This window comes from Pelodiscus sinensis, chromosome 6 (genome assembly GCF_049634645.1).
Source record: "Pelodiscus sinensis isolate JC-2024 chromosome 6, ASM4963464v1, whole genome shotgun sequence".
Taxonomy (NCBI): domain Eukaryota; kingdom Metazoa; phylum Chordata; order Testudines; family Trionychidae; genus Pelodiscus; species Pelodiscus sinensis.
The window spans coordinates 48,469,567-48,494,177 of NC_134716.1; the positions used below are offsets into that span (position 1 = coordinate 48,469,567).

General features: G+C 50.1%; 1 protein-coding gene and 1 long non-coding RNA gene across 8 annotated transcripts in view; one reads left to right on the forward strand and one right to left on the reverse strand.

The window, feature by feature from the left end:
* Positions 1 to 24,611, reverse strand: part of AUH (AU RNA binding methylglutaconyl-CoA hydratase) — a 229,250-nt gene that overhangs the window by 73,067 nt on the left and 131,572 nt on the right. The window lies entirely within an intron of this gene.
* The window catches only part of LOC142829863 (uncharacterized), a 32,185-nt gene continuing 25,696 nt past the window's right edge, over positions 18,123 to 24,611 (forward strand). Inside the window, exon 1 of the long non-coding RNA XR_012904737.1 lies at positions 18,123 to 18,254. This is a non-coding gene — a long non-coding RNA (uncharacterized LOC142829863). The remainder of the gene's footprint in view (positions 18,255 to 24,611) is intronic.

The following is a 24,611-nucleotide window of genomic DNA, read 5'->3' on the forward strand; positions in this document are numbered from 1 at the left end:
AGCGGGGAGCCGCCATTTTTAAAACCCTGCTGGTTTGAACCCCGTGCAGCGCGGCTACATGGGGCACGAACTAGGTAGTTCGAACTAGGCTTCCTAGTTCGAACTACCGTTACTCCTTGTGAAATGAGGAGTAACGGTAGTTCGAACTAGGAAGCCTAGTTCGAACTACCTAGTTCGTGCCCCGTGTAGCCGCGCTGCACGGGGTTCGAACCAGCGGGGTTTTAAAAATGGCGGCTCCCCGCTTATACAAATGAAGCCTGGGAAATTCAAATCCCGGGCTTCATTTGCAAGTGCGGTATGCCTACATTACCCCGCTAGTTCGAACTAGCGGGGTAGTGTAGACATACCCTCAGTTCCTTCTCTATCCCAGAAGCATATAGCCCATTAAGGAGGCCAGCACTGTGAAGTAGAAGGGAGGAAGGGAGGGTAGTGGAGCACCCCTGGAGACACTTATCTCAAAGAATGCCAGTTAATGCACAGGTAAGTAACCTCCTGTTCGAGAGAGATGTCCGCATGGGTTCTCCACATTAGGTGGCTACAAAACCATTTCTATTTGAAGAAGTAAGGACTTCAGATCTGGCATGAATGCAGTGGATAGGACTGCTGCTGAGACTCTGAGGGCAGAGAAAAATCCCTGGGAAAGTGCATTATCACAGCTGCGGCCAACCTGCGGCTTTTCCCACCCCAAGGGTGCGGCTCACTAAGCCTCCCTCCCTCCCCATGGCACGTAAAGCCGCCCTCGCACCACCAAAAATCGCCCTCTCCTCCCAGCTCCCTGTGCTGACCTGGGCAAGGGAGCTGTCCGGCGCGGTCATTAAAGATGGAAAATTAAAGATGGCATTGGCCAGCAGGAGCCTAATGTGGCCAAAAAACGCCTCTACATGCGTTTTCTTTAAGGGGCAGAGCTTTTTTTTTCTTTTTCTTTCCTCGACCAAACACGACCAGTGGCTCCTTTCAAAGGGGCAGTCTTTTTTCTTTTGTTTTTGCTCGACAACTTTGCCTCAGCTTTTCACACTGGATCAACTGATATCTTGGCTCTTTGCCCAGAATGGGTTGGCTACCCCTGGCATAGTGCTTTGCGAATGTATGTTGTGGTGACCAGGTAGCAACAGTAGTGAAAATGTCTGCTATAGGGACCTTTCAAAGAAATGCCACTGACGTAGACATGGCTCTGGTTGAGTGTGTTCTTAGGCTGTCAGGAGTGTTAGTCTTTGATAAAAAGTAACAAAGTCTTCCACAGTCCGAAATCCAGTAGGAAAGTTGCTAGGCTGAGATGGCTTGGCCTTTATTGTGATTAGCAATGGAGACAGTCTGGAAGAGGACCTAAACGGCTTTGTACATTGTAAATAAAAAGAAAGTTCCCTGAGTAAATCCAATGTGTGCATGATTGCTTTGAATGCATTAACGTGAGGTTTGGGGAAGAAGATAGGCAGATGTATGGTCGATTTACATGGAAGGAGGATCGAACCTTTGGCAAAAATTTGGGATGAGTTCATAAGGTGACCTTGTCTTTGAAAAAGGTAGTGCATGGTAGAGCTGCCATCAGTGCTGCAATCTCTCCTACCCATCTTGCGGAGTTAATAGCTACAAGAAAAGCTGTTTTCATAGAGAGGTACAAAAGAGAGCATGTTGCCATTGGCTCAAATGGAGATTTGGTAGGTGTATTTAAAAAACAGGTGGCCGTACCATAGTTGTGCTGGTGGGATCACATCTGAGTACAGTGCTTGGAGGCTTTTGATGAAGCTTTTGGTAAGAGAATGTGCAAATATTGAGGTATTATCTATTTTGAGATGAAAGGTTGTAATAGCAGCAATGTGTACATTAATGGAGCAAGACCAGTCTGTTTAAGGTGCAACAAAATCTGAAAACAAAGGTAATGAAGAAGTAGTATCACTGTGAACACCATTTGGAAAACCTTCTCCATTTCTGAAGATATGTTTTACGGGTGCTTTAAGCTCTGCTGTGAAGTAGGATGAGTAGAATGTGCTGAGAGCACTTTAGCTCTTGTGCAGAAAACCACTGAGGAGCCACGCATTAGGGTTCATCATATGAAGATTGGGGTGGCTAGTTTGATTTCCTTGCTGACAGAGGAGGAGATTGTAATTGTGGGGCAGAGGGATTGACGGTACTTGAGACATTCTGAGCAGAAAGGGGAAATCAGGGTTGACATGGCCAAAAAGGTGCTATGAGAATTAAATGTGCTTTGTCGGTCCGCACCTTAACTGCTACCCTGTTTATGAGGGGTATTGGGGAAAAGGCATATAGGAGATGATGTGACCAGTTGATGAGGAAGGTTTCTCCGAGGGAACTGTTTCCCATTGTGGCTCTGGAACAGAACTGCGGACACTTGTTGTTGTTTTGTGTGGCAAACAGGTCTATTGAGGGGTGATACTATTGGTGGAAGAACCCCAAAAGGATATGTGGGTTGATTTGCCACTCCTGTTCAGTGGGTAGCGACCTCCTTAGTGTGTCGGCCATGGTATTGAGGTTGTCCATAAGGTGTATGGCCATGCTATAGATATGCTGTGCTTCAGGCACCAATTCCAAAGTGCAAGTGTTTCTGTGCATAGGACTGATCAGCCTGATGATTTATATGAAACATTACAGTGACATTGTTTATGTATAGTCTCCCATTAATGCTGCTGATTAAGGGGAGAAAACACTAGAAAGCGTATCTCAATGTCTTCAGTTCTAACACATTTATGTGGAGACCTCTATCTTCACATGACCACAATCCCTGGGCCGTGTGATGCTCCAAGTGCGCGCCCCAGCCAGTGAGAGATGCATCGGTCTTCATTGAAATGGACAGTTCTACAGTAGCATTTTCCTGTTTTACCCACCAGAGAAGAGATTTCTTTAATGAGGATGGGATGGTGATGGGCTTTGATACTGTGTGGATATTGGGTTTGCAAACCATCCTGAGCCACCCCTGCACACACCTTGTGCAAACATACATTTCTGACTACAAAGTTGCAAGCTGCCATTTGACTCAGGAGTTGTAGACATTCATGAGCTGTTATTCTGGGAAAGGATTGCAGCAGCTTGATCAAGTCTACAATTTTGTGAAAACTGTCTGTAGGAAGAAAAGCGAAAGCACATGTGGAGTGCAGGTAAGCACCTAAACATTGAATTTTCTGAGTGGGTATGAGATTTGACTTGCTCTCATTTATTTATAGACCAAGACGTTGGAAGACATGTCTTGTGATCAAAAGAGTGAGTCAAGCCTCAATTTCAGAGTGTGTTTTGAGGAGTCAATTGTTGAAGTAAGGAAATATGATAATGGCTTCTGCAAGTATGCTGTAACAACTGAAAGCACCTTTGAAAAAACTCTTGGAGCTGTAGAGAGGCCAAATTGTAGGACCTTTTACTGCTTACCTACAACAACCTGAAGAAACTGTCTGTGAGCCGGATAGATAGAAATATGAAAACAGGCATCTTGCAATTCAAGGCACAAGAACCAGTCGCCTCTTTCCAAGGCCAGTATGATGGTGGCAAGAGTAACCATCCTAAACTTCTGCTTCTTAACAAAGTTGATCAACACTCTTAGATCTAGAATGGGTCACTATCCTCCTGACTTTTTCTTTGTCAGGAAATCAGTAAAACCCTTCTCCCCTAAACTGAATGGTAACTAAACAATTGCACCCAGCTAAAAAAGATGGTCAACCTTCTGTTGGAGAAGTCCCTCATGAGAGTGGTCCCTGAAGAGGGACTCAGTAATGAGATGGAAAGGGGGTGATGACATAAAAGGAATTGCATATCCAATCTTGATTATTCAGAGAATCTATTTATCAGATGTTCTGCTTGTCCAACTGTTAAGAAACAGTAGCAGATGGTGCTTAAATAGTTTGCATGGCATGACTGGCATTGGAATTGGTGAAAGGTTTTCATGACCCTCGACATATTCCTCAAATTTGCCTAGAAAATTGCAGTGACTGCTGTGAGTTGTTAGACAATTGGCGTTGTCCCTGCCTCAATTGCAGTTTTGTTGGTGTTGATCCTGTCTATTATATTGCTGCATATATGGAGGCTATCTGGGCCACAGATACGGTTGGTACCTGTATTGCCTTCTTCTAATTGTTTCAGGATTCTGAATGCTCATAGATCTCAGGGTTGTTCGAGAGTCCTTCATAGGGTGCAGTACTTCATTAGTGTTTGTGGCAAAGAGCTTCTGGCCATCATATGGAAGATCCTCTACCTTGGCCTGGATTTCTCTAGTGAAGGCAGCAGTGTTGAACCATGAGGCTCTTCACATCACTACAGCTGTCGCTGTAGAATGGGTCGCTGTGTCAGCTGCATCTAACGCGACTTGAGGGCTGTCCTTGAGATTGTATGGCCCTCTGCTAGCACAGCTTTAAACTGCTGCTTTTTAACCTCAGGAATGTCTGAAATAAAATCGTTTAGTTTGGAATAATTGTGATGATTGTATTTGCTTAATAGTGTTGCATAATTTGTGACTCGGAATTGCAATGTAGAAGACATATATACTTTGCGTCCAAAGTGGTCCAGTCTCTTGATGTCACAATCAGAACGGTCGGATCTAAAGTGCTGTTGCTTAGTCTTTTGATGTGCTGCCTCCACCATTAGGCACAGGGTGCATTAAAAGAAACTCTGATCCCTTAGGGGGAACATAATATTTCTTGTTTGCTTGCTTGCATGTGGGGGTGGCAGTTGCTGGTGTTTTCCAGATGGCTTTTGCTGGTTCCATAATGGCTGGGTTAATTGGAAGGGTTATCTTGGAAGTTGTAGGGGTTGGTAAAATATCAGTCAACTCATGCTGGTTCTCTGACACCTCCTGTATGGTAATATTGAGTTCAGCCAACACACGTTTAAAGAGGTCTTGGAAGTGCAAAAAATTGTCAGCTGTGATGAGTGGGGGAGGCATCAGTGCTTCATCCAGAGATGATGATTCATTAGTATCAGTGATGTGTCTAGTGAAGAGTCAGACTGGTCCTTCTATATTGCATGCTGTTGTTGAGGTGATGGAGATTGTGGTGGAGGAGAGTGTTCAGGCACAGAAAAACATTTACGTGGATGGTGGTGTTTATGTTGAGGCTGCCAGGGACTCCAATACTACCATTGTGGGTGGGATATGGGAGATGCTATCCATGGGTTGCAGTATCAAGGTGGTATGTCACAGTGCCTGGTGTGTGAAGGATGAATACAGGCCAAGTACAAGGAATAATCTATGGGAAGGGATTTGTTAGGTGAACACATCATAACCACCTCCTCATCTGAGTCACTAAAAAACTTTTCCTGCAATACATCCAGCCTTGGTGCTGAGATACTGGGAGAAATGTTGGTGCTGAGAAAAGATGAACTGAAAGTTGAGGAGACCAAGAAGTCTCTATTTTGTGTATATGGCTACGCCAGCGTAGACAGTGCTGTGGTCAGTTGCACCGATGCAACTTCCGGTGACAAGTAATGTCTCAGCACCAAGCAGCCAAGTGAAAAGTGTCAGTGCTATGGTTGTGCCGACAGTGGTGCCGGGTGATGTGTTTGGCACCTAAGGTGGTAGTTGTACCATCAATGTAACATCAGTGCCGGTCACTGCCACAGCTCTAGAGGCAGGCAACTTCAAGACTGTGGTCTCGGAACAGAACTTCGTATTCGCCACTCTTAAGGTGGTGCTGGACTCGCTTGGTGCATTGTAGGTACTGAGACGAAGTGCTGGAGTCACCCTGGCACCATATGTGCTGGAGACGATTATTTGGGTGTCGAAGTGTCCTGAGGCAATGAGATGTGCTTTTTTGCAGATTTTGTGTCCTTTTGTCCTGTGGCTTATCAGATTGTTGGCCTGGGTCAAGTAAAATCAGCTTGAAAAGTAGATCTCTATCATGCCACGTTCTTGACTTCAATTTTGTGCAATGGAGGCATTTTTGTGAGACGTGAGCCTCGCCCAGGTAGCGGACACATTGAGTGTCTCCATCTGACACAGGAATTGGATCTTTGCAGGAAGAACAGCACTTGAAACCGAGGGAGCCAGGCATGGAGCTTGCTATCACTAACTATGAGGAGAAAAAAAATGTGAAAGAAAAAGCTATTTTTTTCTTTTGAATACTAAAAATGAGGGGGATAACTGACTAACTACAAGTAAAACTGGGAAAGAACCGATTTATGTAATAAACAGAACAAGGTTGGGAACACTGCTGAGCTCCATCTGTGACCAGAGGCGGTAAAAAAGGAACTGGGGGGGAGGAGGCCTTGCATATACACAGTGCCTGCACAGTAGAAGTGCACGGCAATAGGTGTCCGCATTCGCAGCCCATAGGACGCAGCTCTGGAGACACTGGAGAATGGGCTTAGCAGCAGCACGCTGACCTAATGTGGTGCACTCACAGGGACATCTCTCAAAGGAGGAGGATGTTAAATTGTGGTTATCTCGCTAATCATGTAGTCGATACAATCTGTATCGCCGCTGCACTCATTACTACATTTAAAATGCAGAGGCGCAGTGTCCTGGCCCAGCCTGAGCCAGGACTGCTTGGCCTGGCTAGTCCAGCAGCCCCTGTTCACAGAAGCTAGCCCTGTCTGCCGTGAACAGGGACTGCTGCTGGAGCAGTCTCTGCTTGATGTGGCCAGGGCTGGCCACGGGCAGTGGCTGCTCCGGCAGCAGCCACTGTCCACGGCGAACAAGGGCTGTTTAACAGCAGCAGCTCCTGCCCACGGGGGGGCCCATCTCCCCACTGGGACCCTCACAGACAGGAGCTGCTGCTGGAGCAGCCTTCCATATCCTTCTCACTGCTGCCTCTAATAGAGGCAGCACAGGGGATCAGGGTGGCAACACGCTTCCACCAACACCGGCTGTTTTTTCCCACTCCATTGGAGAGGGAGCAAGTAGTCAATACTCCAGTCAACTACCTGAAAAGCTTAAGCCTATAGGGTAGTCAACTAGCCAACTACTCACTAACATCCCTATGACTGGAGAGGTGTTAATTGGACACCCTACCTTGAAAGGGCCATTAGATATGTACTAACTTCTTATGCTAAATTATCTGTTCCATCTTGCATTTAGCTGTGACACGCAGGCTACATCTATACTGTAGCCTTCTTGCAGAAAAGCATATGCAAATGAAGCACAGTGTGGAATATCGCCGCGTTTCATTTGCATAATTAATTAGCAGACACTAAGAGCCATTCTTCATGACCTCAAAAGCTTTCTTCTCACCAACAGAAGTTGGTCCAATAAAAGCTATCATCTCATCTATTTTGTCTTTTCAACATACATATACTGACATGTCTACAACTAGACTTCATGCAGAACTCCTAGTGAGAAGAACAGTTTATTGTGCATCTGTACTAACGATGTTAAAAAATGTTTATTTTTGTAAACGTGTAACCGCTGACATTTTCAGCAATTATAGGTTTATACGCAGGGGAGAGGCAGTACCTGGTGCTCACAAAGAGCCAGCTCCCCGCAAGCACAGGCTACCGCCTGGTCCCCCCTCCTGCTCTGCCACCTCTGATACAGAGGCAGCAGCATGTGGGGCAGACAGGTCTGCGGGAGTCAGTACATGTGGGGAGCCAGCTTGAAAGCCACCTTCTCACTTGTACCAGCACCTGCTTGCCTCCTCCCACACTTCTGCTTCTGATACAAGATGGGGAGTCGGCTTGGGGGAAGCCAGCTTCCCACATGTAGTGGCTCATGCCAGCCCCCTTCTGCGCTGTTGCCTTTGTATCAGCCACACCACGAGCATCTCTATGGGAAGCAGCTGCGTGGGGGAGAAGGCAACTCCACAGACGCCATTTCTCTATGAGCACCACCTCCCACATCTTCACCCCACCCCGCCTCTAATACATGCGTGTAACCATGAGAGTTAACTGATAAGCCCAGACTGATCGATTCTCAATCTACATGACTACATGTTAGCATCCCTAATCTCTACTTGCACTATCTACATAACTAAGTACAGAGATGATGGGTCTCTTCATTTGTAGAAAACCCTCTCCCCATATTAAGAGTTCTGTGGCTATGTCCTGTTATCCCCAACACAGTGAACAGCAGGTAATAATACAATTCTGTGGGGCACAATACACAAAATAGCACATTTTGTTAGTCATTCTTCACGTATTCTTATTATTGGACAGCACTGATTGGACTATTTTATTTCCAATGACTATCGTCATTCCAGAGTAGACACACCATCCCCATCTAGCAGCTTTTCTTGTATGTTGCCCTTTTCTCAGAAGTTTTAGTTTGCTTTACTATAACACTTATTTCCTGGGTTTTAGATGTTCAAACATTGGTGCAAGTGGCATCATAGAGACTTTGCTGAATAAATCTCATGACTGTAATATTGGTACAGAAGGGCATAGTTTGTTCAGTAAGGACAGGAAGGAGGAAAAGGAGGTGTTGCATTATATATCATGAATACACACACACTTACTTGATCTGAGGTCAACAAAGGGGTGAAAGGCATAACAGCTGAAAGTTTCTGAGTGAAGGTAAAGGAGGAAAACACAGAGACAATGTCATGGTAGGGATTTAATATAGATACAATACCAGGAGTAGGAGGTGGAGGAGCCATTTCTAGTACAAAACAGAAATATTCAAAACAGAAGATCTAGTAATAGAGAACTTTACCTACAAAAATAAGTTCTTGGACTGCACAGAGGAAAACTTCTCATTTCAAAAAGTGGAGGCAATAACCACAAATACTATGATTCTGTCCAATAGGGAGTAATTGGCTGCCTAATTGCCTTTTTTCAGAAGATGAAAAGAAATTTCGGTCAACTTGATCATGACATTATCACCTTTGTGATTCTAAGGAAAAAAAGAAGCGAGAGCAGCAGAATAAAGACAAAGAATTTTAAAAAAAGCAGACTTTAACAAATGTAGAAAACTGGTAGGTAAAGTCCCATGGGAAGAAAATCTAAGAGGAAAAGAAGTGCAGGACAGCTGATAGTTTATCGAAGAGACAATATTAAAGTCACGTAGGGAGAAAAATCAGAAAAGCTAAGGCACAAAATAAATTACATTTAGCAAAGGACTTAAAAGGCAATATGAACAGGCTCTATAAAAATATTAGGAGCAAGAGAGACAAAGATTTTGGTCCTCTGCTTATCAGGAAAGGAGAGCTAATAATGAATGATATAAAAGAAAAAGCTAAGGTGGTTAATGCCTTTTTTCCCTTCACTCTTCACTAAAAAGATAAATTGTGACCAGATACATAACACAATTGATATTAACAAAAAGGGAAAGAAGTGCTATCCAAAATATGTATTCAACTGAGCCGGGCTTGATGAAAGTCACCCAAGAATACTTAAAAAACTAGCTGACACAAACTTAGGACAGTGAGTGTTTTTCTTTGAGAACTCCAGGAGTACAGATGAGGTTCCAGAAGACTGGAGAAGGGTAAGCATAGTACCTCTCTTTAAAAAGGAGAACAAAGAGGACCTGAGAATTATAAGACGAATCTTCCTAACTTTAATACCTGAACAGATATTGGAACACATTATTAAACAATCAATTTGTAAGCACTCAGAGGATAATAATGTTATAAGAAATAGTCAACATGCATTTGTCAAGAACAAATAATGCCAGATCTATTTACTTTCTTTGATGAGGCATTTTAACAGGACTAGGACATGGAAGGTAATCATCTCACTTTTCTCACCACAACTAAAGCCTTAGTTGGAGTACTATCTCCAATTCTTGACAACATACTTCCAAAAAGATATGGACAAACTGGAGAGCATTCAGAGGAGAGCAACAAAATTATAAAAGATTTAGAACCTCACCTATGAAGAAAGATTAAATAACCTGGGCATGTTTAGTTTTGAAACAAAAGAATGAGAGGCAATCTGATAAGTGTCTTCGCATATTTTAAAGGCTATCAAAGATAATGATGATCAATTGTTCTCTATGTCTATTGAAAGCAGGGCAAGAAATATTGGGCCTAATTTGCTGCAAAGGAGATCTAGGTTAGATATTAGGAAAAGCTTTCTAATTATAAGGATAATTAAGCTCCAGAATAGGCTTCCTAGGGAGGCTGAGGAATCCCCATTACTGAACGTGTTTTAAGAATAGCTTAGACAAACACCGCTCAGGGATGATCTAAGTATATATACTTTGTCTTGCCTCAACATAGGAGGATGGACTAGATAACCTTTTGAAGTACCTTTCAGCCCTACATTTCTATGGTTCTATGATATTCTGGAGAGGTAAAAGGCAGTGCTTAACTTCATATTAATTTGGCCATCAATTTCTCTTGTTTAAGAAAATTATGATAGGGAGGGGCATGGTTTCCAAAGCCTTGCTGGGGAAGGGAACACAAAGGTCACAGTAAACAGAGATTAGCAACTGCGTTACTTATATTTTGTCTTGATTTGTGGTGGACTGACGCCAACTAGCTATCATGAACCTCTCAGAAATGTTCTGGGAGCTCACATGAGAAATCCAGCAGTTGGTTACACCAATCATGGACATTATTCAGCCTTGTATTAGTTGTAGAATACATGACATTTTCCTACATTCACCATTTTCTTTCAGAATGTATTTGAAAGGCAAGACAGTTCCTTCATAAGAATGGCCATACTGGGTCAACCAAAGGTCCATCTAGCCCAGTATCCTGTCTTCTGATGGTGGCCAATGCCAGGTGCCTACTAAGGGCTGAACAGAACAGGTTATCATGTGATTCTACAGTGTATTTATTAACTTCTTATTCTTTGCTCTCCCAGTCTTACAAAACATGCTGTGCAGCCACAGCATTAGGTACTAGGTGATCTAGTATTCCAAGAAATAGAGTAAAAGCTAAAGGACATTTGGCACTTTCAAGTACATAGCGTAATGTCCATGGGGCTTTCTATTGCATAAGTGGTAATAAACTTGACTGGGAACAAGTTTCAAGGCTGCAAGCACAACAGTGAAATTCTGACTTGTAATGCTTCACCTGTGGGCAGGATACTAGTATTTTTACCATCATGGATCCAGTTCCATAAAAACTATTTGGGTTTAGGCCCAGTGTATTTAACCTAATGTAGGCTGCCCTAGAGTATTGTTTATTCATTTAATAAAATCTGCAGAAAATCTGATCTAAAAGCCATGTTCCATCTTATTCATAGCCAACTTTTAAGCAATTAATTCATGCATCTGGTGTCAAACGTCAGTAGATTTCAATCAACACCCGACAGCTACCAGTGCTTTTTCAGACAGAGTAATTACAGCAAACAGCATTTAGTCTTAATCTTTCTTTTTTTCTATCCAGAGTGCAATCAACAGGATCTTAAATAAGTTCTGGTTTGTTTTCCTCCTCTGATTTTTTTATATTAACCAAAATTAAAGTTCAATAAGAACACACAATTTAAATTCAGAAAGATGGAAATTCACTTTGTTTCGGTATCTTATTTCCTAGTATAACAAGTGTTACTCTGATCCCTCCTGTGGCTTTTCTATGACAAACTTCTATGGAGATTGCTTGCTAAGCCCTCACCATGCTGCTGCCTCTATCAGGGCTGTGGAACAGTCTCTGTCCACAGGAAGCTCAGACCACTCGCAGACAGGGGTTGCTGCTGTGAAGCAGCCTGTGTCTGCAGCAGGCCCAGAGAAATCTTTGGGTTTATGAGATCTCAGAATGGCTGATGTGAATGTGGTACCTTCACATTCTAAGGGTTACCTTTGCAAGTAACTTGAAACCCAAAAGGGATTCTATGATCCAGGCATCAGTTCTTATCCTGTCAGATCCGCAGCTGCTATGTTCTTATGAACAGAGTCCTGGATGCCTGAATATCTCTTCTACCATTTAGCCCATAGGCAAAGAATGGAAGCCCAAGAGGTCCTATACCAAAGGTACTGAGGAACAGCAGAGCCATGTGTAAGAGGGGGAATGGTCCCGCTATTGTGGGGAACTTTCCTGGCTTCTATACACCCCGGTGAAATGGACGAGCGAAAGGATCTGATTCCCCGCTCCCACTTCCTTTACCCCACGGCTCCCCTGATCCTGAGGGCTCCCCTTCCACTCTCCTGAGTAGCAGAGTCCTCAAAACCCCAACAAGGCTGGGCCCAGGTTTCCTGGGGCTTAATCCCCAACCCTGTAGTCACTAAGAGCAGGAGTTAGGGTGTCCCCACTCCGAGGTGCTCTCTTTACACTGCATGCTTTCTTGGCCCAGTGATCATTTCATCAGGTTCAAAGCAAATACAATTTATTAAACATCAACTGATTAAAGAGAAAAGAATAAGAAAAAAATGAGAATGGTTAAATGAGAACACACAGCCCTGCTCTGTAGCACGGGGACATCAAAACAGCAGTCTGCAGAGTGTAAGGACAGTTCACAGTCTCTTCCTTAGAGGCCCTGGATGTGCTGCAGGGGGCTGCAGGCTGGACACACTTGCTCTGGCAGTAACCACACAGCCTCAAGCTCTAAGTGGCCAGACCCCTCTCCCAGTCCAGAGCCTCTCCCCACACTTTGCAGTTCCCAGCTGCTCAACACATCCAGCTGCAGGCTGTGCTGCTTGGCCAATCTCTAGCTCCTTGCGTTGCTTCTGTTCCTTTTGGCTTTCTGAGCACTGCCAGTCTGCTGCTCAACACAGGGTCTGCGCTCCTTGAGCTGTGTGTGTCTGGCTCTGCTGCTGCAAAAACCTGCCCCTCAGCACAGCTTGCACTCCTCTTAGCAGTCTCTCAGCTCTCTCCTTGCACAGAGAGACCCAGAACAATCCCAGCTCACACGGAGGACGGGTCCTGGCCTCTTGCTTTTCTCACTGGCCTGTCCAACTTGTCAGTCAGGCTGAGCTGGAGTGTTGGCTGCTTTCCATTGTCTCTGGGGTCTGTCAGTCTCATGGACCCTTCCCCTTTTGATACTGGGAGCTGGCAAATCAAAAAACTCCCACAGAGTTTCAATAAGGGGCTAACAGTCCCTTTACACATGCAAACTGGCTTCTAAGAATTTTGATAGTAAAAGAGTCTAAAAATGGTTCCAGCTCTATCTACTCACCTAGGGTATGTCTACACTACAAAGTTAGTTCGAACTAACGGACGTTAGTTCGAACTAACTTTCATAGGCGCTACACTAGCGCTCCGTTAGTTCGAACTTAATTCGAACTAACGGAGTGCTTAGTTCGAACTAGGAAAACCTCATTTTACGAGGATTAAGCCTAGTTCGAACTCGCTAGTTCGAATTAAGGGCTGTGTAGACCCTTAATTCGAACTAGTGGGAGGCTAGCCCTTCCCAGCTTGCCCTGGTGGCCACTCTGGCCAACACCAGGCAAACTTGTCTGCCCCCCTCCCAGCCCCGGAGCCCTTAAAGGGCCATGGGCTGGCTACATAGTTTGTGCCAGTTGCAAGGCTGCCAGCACCCATGCCAGCACACCCTGCACCTGACACCCATGAGCCAGCCACCCGAGGACACCCAGCCCTCCCCCTCTTCCCGGGACCAGCCTGGCCGCTCCCAGGACCTTGCCCGGGGCCGCAAGAGGCGGGCGCCCGCGTGGTCTAGTGCGGAGATCGTGGACCTCCTCGAGTTTTGGGGGGAAGCTTCCAATGTCCACGATCTCCGCACTAGCCACAGGAACGCGGCAGTCTACGGCCGCATGGCTGCCAGCCTGGCCGCCAGGAGCAGGTGCGCAGCCAGGAGCCAGCGCAGCCAGGAGCAGGTGCGCTGCAAAATCAAAGACCTGCGGCAGTCCTACTACCGGGCCTGCCTGCCAGGGGCCGACCCGGAGGCCTGCCCCCACTTCCAGGCTCTGGACCGCCTCCTGGGGGCTCATGCCGTCCCTGCCCCCCGGGGATGTGATAGACCCCGGGGCAGAGGGACCGCTCCAAGAGCCAGGAGCCTGCCGGCAGCCTGCCCAGGACCCGGGACTCCCGAGGCACCCCACAGAGCCGCACGCCTGTGTCGTCCGAGGCCGGGGAGGTGTCCACCTGTGAGTACCATCGTGCTCCCCTTATGTGTACGGGGGGCTGGGGCGAGAGGGAGCCCCGGGACCGTGCGCCTGGGCCTTGCCCACCACGGAGCAGCAGCTGGGGATCCTGCAGGGACCTTGGCCTTGCAGAGGGGAGCTGGGTTTCACACACCTGGGCCCTGGGGTAATTGACCGCTGTTCTTGTTGCACCACAGCCGCAGCACCTGGGCCTGCAGGGCGCACCACCCCGCCTGCAGCAGCCACCCACGCCCGGGCCAGCAGGAGAGCCAGGAACCAAGAGGAGTACCAGAGGCGGCACCTCCAGTTCCTGGAGCAACAGCTCCGTCTCCAGGACCACTGGGTCCAGGAGGACCTGAGGCTGCGCCGGAGGAGTTTGGAGGCCCTGGAGGAGCAGGGCCGTGCCCTGCGAGGCCACGTCCAGAGCCTGCTCGACCGCTTCCCAATTCCTCCTGCTCCTGCTCCCCCTGCTCCTCCCCCTGCTCCCCCAGCTCCCCCTCCTGCTCCCGCTCCTGCTTCCTCCACACTCCCCCGTCCCTCCTGCCCCACCCTCCACAACCATTCCCCACCGACGCCCCCGGATCCGCAGTGTGGCGAGACGGGAGAGGCAGCCGGACTCCCGGACTCTGAGCTTTCCTTTCCCTTCCTCCCTTCCCTCCCCTTCCTGCTCCCTCGTCCCAGGTTTTCCCCTCCCCTCTCCCACCCTTCTTCCTCCCTCCCCCCACCCCAGTTATGTTAAATAAAAAGCCATTTTTGTTTGAAAAACAGGTGTCTTTATTTGACAGTAGGTAGGGAGGGGAAAGGGGAAGGTGGGTTGGGTGGAAGAAGGCCCCAGTGGGGCATGCAAGGGAGAGGTCAGTCCTCCTCCTCCACCAGGAAGCTCTCCCGCAGGGCTTCTCGGATCCGGACGGCCCCCCACTGGGCTTCCCGGACGGCGGCGGTGCGGGGCTGACGGTAGTGTCCAGCCATGCGGTCAGCCTCAGCCATCCAGGCTGGCAGTAAAGCCTCCCCCTTTCGCTCACATAAATTGTGGAGCATACAACATGCTGCCACCACAGGAGGGATGTTGTGCTCGGCCAGGTCCAGACGGGTGAGGAGGCATCGAAAGCGGGCTTTCAGTCGCCCGAAGGCCCCTTCCACCACGATGCGGGCCCTGGTCAGCCTGGCATTGAAGGCCTGGCGGGAGGGATTGAGGTGCCCCGTGTAGGGCTTCATCAGCCACGGCTACAGTGGGTAGGCGGCATCCCCCACCAGGCACACGGGCATGTCCACGTCCCCGACCCTGATGTGGCGTTCGGGGAAGAAGGTCCCGGCCTGCAGCCGCTGGCACACGGAGGAGTTGTGGTACACCCGGGCATCGTGTGCTTTGCCGGACCAGCCCACATTAATGTCCATGAACTGTCCCCAGTGGTCACACACAGCCTGCAGGATCACGGAGAAGTACCCCTTGCGGTTGACGTACCGGGATGCCTGGTGTTCCGGGGCACGGATGGGGATGTGCGTCCCGTCAATGCCCCCCCCCCCCCGCAGTTGGGGAAGCCGAGGGCGCCGAATCCCCGGATGACAGCATCCAGGTCGGCGAGGCAGACCACCCTGTGGAGCAGCACCCGGTTGATGGCCTTGACCACCTGCGGAGAGAGACACAGCCAATCAGTGGGGCGCCTGGGTGGTTGGGAGCATTCGTGCCCTGGCAGTGCCCTGCGCCCCACTCCCGGAAGCAACCCCCCTGGCAGCGTGTAGTATGGCCGGGACAGACCGACCCCTCCGATGCGGGACGCGTTCGCCTCCTCCTGCCCCCCCTTTGTCCCTGGGGCAGCCCATCCCCTCCTCGCAGCCCCCCTCCCCCCGGCGCGGTGGCCGACGAGTGCCATACCTGCATGAGCACCGCTCCGACGGTGGATCTCCCCACGCCGAACTGGTTCCCGACGGATTGGTAGCTGTCCGGCGTGGAGAGTTTCCAGAGGGCGATGGCCACCCGCTTCTGGAGGGGGATGGCGGGCCTCAAGCGAGTGTCCCTTCTGCGCAGGGCAGGGGCGAGCCACTCGCCGAGCTCCAGGAAGGTGTCCCTCCCCATCCTGAAGTTCTGGGTCCACTGTCGGTCCTCCCAGCGCTCCAGGACGATGCGGTCCCACCAGTCGGTGCTGGTGTCCAGACGCCAGATGCGGCGGGGCACGCCGGTGCCGGGGCGCCGCCACGGCTCCTCCATGGCCCCCAGGGCGTCCAGGCGGAGAGGCAGGGGGCTGACGTGCACCAGGTGGTGCCAGGCAGCCTCAAGCCATTGGTGGCAGGCTTGCAGCAGCAAGTCTAGAAAGTGCACCAGAAGGTGCAGGGCGAGCTCTGGCTCCATGTTGCCACCTGCGGCGGCATCCCCGAAGGGAAGCACCAACACAGATGGGCACAGAGACCAACGCTTTGCTGTCCCTCAGCAAGGTTGGCAAGCAAGCAGGAAAAGCTGAGAACCAGCTGTCCGGGGGGGTCCCTTTAAGCACAAGCCTCAGATAGCCTCAGACAGCAGCCACACAAAGCAACTACTGACCTGATGCCCTGCCAGAACCTGTTTCAGCCGCCCTTAATTGCCCCCCTGCGTCCAATCAGTGTGGACGCGCTAGTTCGAATTAGCAAAATGCTAATTCGAACTAGTTTTTAGTTCTAGATGCGTTAGTTCGAATTAGCTTAGTTCGAATTAACTAATTCGAACTAAGTTAGTTCGAATTAGCGCTGTAGTGTAGACGTACCCCTATATAGTAAGCGTCTTAACAGAGCTTTGAAAGGAGCGAAAAACCTCTACCAAAAGCAGGGCATCAATTTTTTGCATCTGAAAAAGCCCAAAACAGGAAGCACAATGTAAAACCACTATCCTGCAACATGACCTTGGATCTGATGAAAAGCTTCTTACATTTCAGTGTTGTGAGGATCTCCACAACAGATCTCTTTGATCAGATCCCTATGAGGAGCATAGAACCAAAAAGGCAAGTAGCTCGGCAAAGATCATGGTGTTGGAACTGAATACTACAGTCCACTGACCTGGGTGGATTTGGGACCACAAGACACATGTACTCAACAGTAAAAAATGTTAGATCCTCATGTTGCCTGGATCCCTTCTTGCCAACTGTGCTTGGTAACCCTTCATGTTGAACTGTAATATCTGGATTCAGGTTCTCACCCTAGAACCATGTTTGGCTGCTAGATCCCAAAGCAGGCTTGATTTGTGGCTCCAGATCCCTGCTTGTCAGCTTCTGATAAATACTCCACTTGCTTTTGAGGGGTGTTCTAGGGGGAAGCTCTGTATTTGTGCTCTTTTGTGATTTTGTGGATGCCAGATCCATGCTTCATCTGGATTTTTCAGACCCAGATCTGTTTGGCTGCCAGATCCAGATCCTAACTTTGCCACTCTGGATCCATGCTCAGCTGCCAGATTCAAATCCGGGATGTACAGCCCCAAGATCTGAGCTTGCTTACAGGTTCTGATCTGTGTGGCTCTAGATCTCTTAGGGTATGTCTACACAGCAAAGTTATTTCGAAATAACAGCTGTTATTTCTAAGTAACTTTCCTAGCGTCTACACAGCCAAACCGCTATTTTGAAATTAATTCAAAATAGCGGAGCGCTTACTTCGTATTTGGTGAACCTCATTCCACAAGGAATAACGCCAAATTCGAAACAGCTAAATCGAAATAAGCACTGTGTAAACACATTTCAAAATAGGGGGCCTCCAGCCCTTCCCAGGGTGCGCTAGTGGCCACTCCGGGCACAACCAGGAAAACTCTTCTGCTCCCTGCCCTCCCAGCCCCGGAGCCCTTTAAGGGGTAGACTCTGGCCACAGTGCCTGTGCCAGCTGCAAGCCTGCCAGCACAGAGCCAGAAGTCCGTACACCTGGCCCAGCATGAGCCAGCAACCCAGTGGCACCCAGTCCTCCACCACTTGCCAGGAGCAGGCTGGCAGCTCCCAGGAGCCTGCCAGGGGCTGCAAAAGGCAGGTGCCTTCTTGGTCTAGTGCGGAGATTGTGGACCTCATTGAGGTTTGTGGGGAGGCCTCCAAGGTCCACAATCTCCACACTAGACGAAGGAACGCAGCCATCTACAGGAAGATAGCTGACAGCCTTACCATCAATGGCCACATGCGCTCCCAGGATCAGGTGCGCATGAAAATCAAAGAGCTGCGGCAGACCTATGCCAGGGCCTCAGGGGGCAGCTCCCAACCAGGGGCTGACCTGGACCTCTGCCCCTATTATGATGCCCTGGACCGTGTCATTGACCCCGGGGAAGAGGGCCCTGCCCATGACACAGAAGACAATGGCCAGGAGCTGCAGGAGCCTGGAGGGAGCCTGTCCCGCACTAAGGACTCCTGAGCCATCCCAGCAAGCCTGTCACCGGTGTCATCTGAGGCCAGGGAGGGCTTGACATGTGAGTGCCATCACTGTCCCCTTATGCGGGGCAGGGAGAGAGGGAACCCAGATATCGGGCATGTGGGCCTTTCTGACCATGGTCATCGAGGGGAGGGCTTGACATGTGAGTGCCATCACATGTCAACCTGTGCATGTGCCGTGCCAGGCCTGTTACCCGCACACATATACGTATGAAGGCATATGACATGCTCCTGACCCCGGGGAGGGACACTGCACGATGCCCTCCCTCCAGAACCCTCCTCTACGCAGAGGCAGGGCACATCTCCCCTTCCCTCCCCCTCACCCCACCCACACTATATACAGCACAGGGGCCAGCTCACACTGCAGGGATAGCAGGACATGATGGTGCGGAGACCTGCCGTCCTCGCCTTGCAAAGGGGGGCTGGGCTTCACCCACTGTGTCCCCCGGGATAACTGACCACTTCTCGTGTTTCTCCACAGCCGCCTAAGCTGTGAGTGCAGGGCACACTACCCCGCCCAGGACAACATCCTGCACCCGGGCCAGCAGGCTCACCCAGAACAAGGAGTACCACCAGTGGCAGCACCAGGAGTTACTGCGAAGGCAGGTACACAGCCAGCACAGGGTGCAGGAAGACCTGCAGCTGTGGCGAAAGAGCTGCTTGACCAGGGCCGTGCCATCTGCGACCACCTGAAGACCCTGGTGCAGAGATTGCTGCCTGCTGCCGCTCCAGCCCCTGCGGCCACCCCAGCTGTCACTCCTGCTCCTCCTCCTGCTTCTTCCTCCCCTCGTCCACCCTCCCTACCCGCTCCCCCCCGGGGATGCCGAGGTCCCCGCACCCACAGTCCTGGGAGACAGGTAGACCAGCAAGACCCCCAACCCTGAGCTTCTCCTCCACCTTCCTCCCCTTGCTTCGCCCTTCCAGCTCCCTCCTCCCAGGTTTCCCCCGCCTCTCTCCTACCGTAATTCCCTCCTGACCCCAGTTATGGTCAGTAAAGAGAGTTTGTTTTTGGCAACACATGTGTTTTTATTTTATATCTGGAAGGGGGGGTTAGGAAGGGGAAAGTGGAAGGACGTGAGGGTGGAATAAGGCACAAGGCCTCAGTGGGGCACGCCAGGGAGACTTCACTCCTCCTCTGGGTGGAAGCTGTCCCGCAGGGGTGGACCTCCCGGCTGGCAGCCGTGTGGGGCTGCGCATAGAGGCCAGCCAAGAGGTGGGCCTCTGTCATTCAGGCTGGCAGGAAAGTCTCCCCCTTCCTCTCGCACAAATTATGCAGCACACAACATGGTGCCACCACGTATGGAATATTCAGCTCGGATAGGTCCAGGCAGATGTGGAGGCATCCAAAATGGGCCTTCACTTGGCCAAACACCCCCTCCATCATGATGCGGGCCCTGCCGAGCTTGACATTAAAGCCCTGTCAGAAGGGGTTAAGGTGTCCCGTGTAGGGTTTCATCAGCCAGGATTGTAGGGGATAGGCCTCATCCCCCACCAGGCAAACAGGTACATCCACATCCCTGACCCTGATGTGGCAGTCAGGGAAGAAAGTCTCGGCATGCAGCCTTTGGCACACGGAGGAATTGCGGTAAACCCGTGTGCTGTGTGCTTTGTCGGACCAACCCACGTTAATATCCACGAACTGGTCCCAGTGGTCAGACACAGCCTGCACGATGACCAAGTAGTATCCCTTCCAGTTGATGTACAGGGAGGCCTAGTGTTCTGGGGCATGGATGGGGATGTGCATCCCGTTGATTGCCCCCCTGGCAGTTGGGGAAGCCCAGGGTGCCAAACCCCTCGATGACCGCATCCAAATCAGTGAGGCGGATGACTCTGCAGAGCAGCACTCTGTTGAAGGCCTTGATCATCTGCAGAGGGACACAAAAAACATAGTCACTGGGGTGCCAGGGTGGCTGAGAGTGTTCCTTCCTCTCCACTGCCCCGTGCCCGCACTCCTCAGGAGAAACCCCCCCTGCAATCCTGGCCACCGCGGGCAGTCCATAGTGAGGCTGGGACAGAACAAACCCTCCCAGGAAGGGGACTTGCACCACCTCCCCCGCTTTCTCCTAGGGCAGCCCATCCCCCCCCAGAACAGTGGCTGGAGATTGCCATACCTGCATAAGCACTGCTCCGACGGTGGATCTCCCAACGCCGAACTGGTTTGCCACAGATCAGTAGCTATCCGGCATGGAGAGCTTCCAGAGGGCGATGGCCACACGCTTGTGGAGGGGAATGGCGGGCCTCATGTGTGTGACCCATTGCTGCAGAGCAGGGGCGAGCCACTCACAGAGCTCGAGGAAGTTGTCCTTCATCCTGAAGTTCTGGGTCCATTGCTGGTCTCCCCAGCGCTCCAGGATGATGTGGTACCACCAGTCACTGCTGGTGTCCAGATGCCAGATGCAGCATGGCACACTGGCATTTGGGCGCTGCTGCTGCTCCTCTCCAGCCCCTAGGGGGGGTCTGGAAGAGGGCCTGGGCTGCAGCAGATGCTGCCAGGCAGTCTCCAGCAGTTACTACCAGGTTTGCAGCAAGACATCCAAAAAGAGCACTAGAGTGCCCAGGGGAGCTCTGGCTCCATGGTGCCAAGTGCTGTGGTGTCCCAAGTCAGGGCAACCAAAGCAAGCAGAGAGAAAAAACACTTTACTGTCCCTCTGCGAGGTAGGCAAGCAAGCAGGGAAAGCTGAGAACTGTCCAGGGGGGTCCCTTTAAGCACAAGCCTCAGGCAGCAGCCACACAAAGCAACTCCAGACCTGATGCCCTGCTGGAACCGGTTTCAGCTGGCTTTAAATGTGATTCAGTGTCCAATCAGTGTGGACGCGCTATTTTGAAATGCATTTTGTGTGTAGACGCGTTATTTCAAAATAACTTATTTAGAATTAACTATTTTAAGATATTTCAAAATAACGCTGTAGTGTAGCCATACCCTTAGAAACTAGCTCCAAGACCTAAAATCATTTTAGGCACACAGATGGGTCTCTAAGATCAACCTGTACAGTCAGGGACCATGACAGTGAGCACACTGAGAAACCTCCTTCACAAGTAGGGCTGAGAGAGACAGCCAAACCCTAGAGGACTATCTTTGAAGATAATGTTGGATATACAGTAAAACTCCGATGGTCCAGCATCTGACGGTCCGGCACTCCTGATGGTCCGGCACCATCAGGAACCCGGAAGTTCTCCAGGCAGCCGGACCATTGGAGCTGCTCTGCCCCCAGCTTCCCCGATTCAGCCACTGCTAAAACTGACCAGCGCTGAATCCGGGAAGCAGGGGGCAGAACAGCTGGAGTACTGCCGGGTAGGTCCAGTAGCGCTGCCCCTCGGGGCTGCGGGACCAACCCAGCAGCACCCCAGCTGTCCCGGATTCAACCGCTGCTGAAATTGACCAGCAGCTGACTCCAGAAAGCCAGAGGCAGAGCTGCTCTGCCCCAGGCTTTCTGGAGTCAGCCCTGGTCAGTTTCAGCAGTAGCTGAATCAGAACGCCTGGGACAGAGCAGCTGGGGTCCTGCTGGGTTGGTCCCCGCAGCACCAAGGACTTTCTGGAGTCAGCCGCTGATAAGTTTCAGCAGCAGCTGACTTGGGGACACCTGGGGCAGAGCAGCTGGGGTGCTGCTGAGTTGGTCCAGTAGCGCCGAGGAGCGGCGCTGCGGGACCAACCCATCAGCACCACAGCTGCTCTGCCCCAGGCATCCCCAAGAGCAGCTGGGGTGCTGACGGGTTGGTCTCGCGGCGCCAAGGGTCGGCGCTACCGGACCAACCCAGCAACACCCCTGCTGCTCTGCTGCAGGCGCCCCCGATTCAGCCGCTGCTGAAACTGACCAGCAGCGGCTGAATCAGGGACTCCTGGGGCAGAGCCGGACTATCAGAAGGGAGGGCTATGAGGGGGTCTGGGGTAGCATCCCCCCACCCCACCCCAGACCCCTCATAGCCCCCCCCCTCCTGATAGTCCGGCATATCTGATAATCCGGCACCCCCTGGGTCCTAAAGGTGCAGGATTATCGGAAGTTTACTGTAATCAGTTACATTCAGTGCTACTGTTTGTTTGTTTTACAAAACGTGCCGGGTACTCCAAGGGAAAAGTTGTTGAGCTCTGACTGGAGGTGCTGGTACTGCGTACTGGGCAGTACCATCACAAAAAAAGCCCTGGTTACAGCTTAGCTGTCTGGGCCTAATGTTTGAGGAGTGCCACTTTCCCCTCCCTCTCCCAGCCTCTGTGGTTCAAATACTGTGATGGATAGGCATCTCTTATTTTAAACCTACCTGACAAGCTATAAACAAAATTGGCTCCATAAGGGCAGAATAAGAGAGAGAGAGAGAGAGAGAGAAATGAGGAAAGTGTGGAGGATGCTGTGAACAATCCAAGCTTCCTGCATCTTTGGCTGCTCAAATAAATCTCAGAGCAGATAAGCTCACTGTCTCATTTTATACCTTCCAAATGCTCCAGGAAGGGTGTGTGGCCCTAGTAGTGGACATTGCTGTCCAGAAGCTTGCAGAGCAAGCATCTTGGATGCACAAGTGAAAATATGCAAAGGCCACTCAAAGAAGAAAGCTATGACTTTTTTGAAAATCCCACTTCTGGTACATTAAGATCAGGGCCAGCTCTAGGTTTTTTGCCGCCCCAAGCAAAATATTTTTTGGCTGCTTCTCCCCTCTTTTGTTGGCTTTTACATGTTTGCACTTTGCAATTTGTTGTTGTTGTTGTTTTCATTTTCGTCCAGGCATTTTAACCCTATAAATAGCGAATATAATTTTAATTATTTTTTTTTCCACAAAAGGCAAAGGTGCTTCAAGTAAACTCCCCCTCCCCTTTCACTCGCTGCTAGGTTACAACAGCCTTTTCCCTGCCCTGTCCAGCCCCTCCCTATGAACAAGCACCCTCACTCCAGACCCACATGGAGAGCAGCATGCAGGGACAGCGCAAGCCAGAGGGGCGTGGGGACCAGGGGAAGCAGGAAGACTGGGGTGCGCAGAGCCAGAGGGGCATGGGGAACAGTGTGGGGGGCACAGGGGTGGCGTGGGGAACGGGAGGTGCAGAGCCAGAGGGACGCAGAGATTGGGGGAGCAGGGTGTGGGGTGCAGGGGAGGCATGGGGAATGGGACACGGAGAATGGTAGGGGCAGAGGGATCAGGGTCCAGAGGCAATGCAGGGAATGGGGGGCACAGACCCAGAGGGGCGCAGGGAAGAGAGACTGCAGGGTACAGAGGGGGCACAGAGCCAGACGGGCGAAGGGACTGGGGGCAGCAGGGTACAGGGTGCCAGGGCAGCACAGAGCCAGACAGTCACAGGGAACAGGGAGAGCAGGGGGTCCGTGGTGCAGAGAAGCAGGGTGAGAGGTGCAGGGGCAGCGCGGAGCCAGAGGGGTGCAGGGCGGGGTGGGCGCAGCGACCTGGATGGCCAGCAGGGAGCGATCTCTCGCTGGTGAAGGGGGCTGGGGCCCCGGCAGGACTGGAGCTGGCAGGGCGGAGCCTGGCCATGCCACACTCCGCAGCTAGCTCCTGGGGACACGCAGCCAGAGCTGAGCTCCTGCAGCCCTTTAAAATCGGCGGGGCAGGGCCGGGTATTGCCAGGGGCGGCTGCTTATCTGGAAATCCCGACCCTAGAAATGTGCCACCCCAAGCACATGCTTGATTTGCTGGTGCCTAGAGCCAGCCCTGATTAAGATATTCTTTAATGTTAGCTGGACTGCCTTCAATAGACGAAGAACTATGCAGAGACCAGGCACACAAAATCACAATTCTTCTCATGAGGATGTATATTATACCGTGTCCTTTATTAGCATGCTGCTTCTGTGCAACATAGAATAATATACTTCCTCTTCTAATTCTAACCCTCAATTAGTAATGTTACCACAAGAACCAATAGTGCATGACACAATTATACATATACACACTGAACATTTTTTATACAACTGTATGAATTGCCTTGAAAAAAAATTCTAATGTGTAACAGCAGCCTATATTTTATTTAATAAATTCATAGTAGTAAAATAATAATGCATTTTTAAAATATTAGATTCTTAAAATAATTGTATATGCCTTGAACATTCTACATTCAGATTTCCCCCCAAAGTTATCCAGAATGTGTGACTAAGATATCTACTGGTATAAAGTTCTATAAAGCAACCACTGGAAATTGCTTATGCCTTCAAGATATTTATCAACTACAAATACTTTTCACTGTTTAAGTAGCTAGTTGGTTTTCATAAACTAAAACTAGACACTTCAACATGATCAAAACCAAAATACTACAGCATATGAAAATCCTGTAACTAATCATCTAATACAGTGACCATGACTATTTCCAGACGTTTCTTTTGCCTCTGTAAACTGGTGACGGATTGCAGTTATTAACAGGTCAGTGAATAAATTAATTCCAGGGCACTGGAAATTATGTTAGTGAA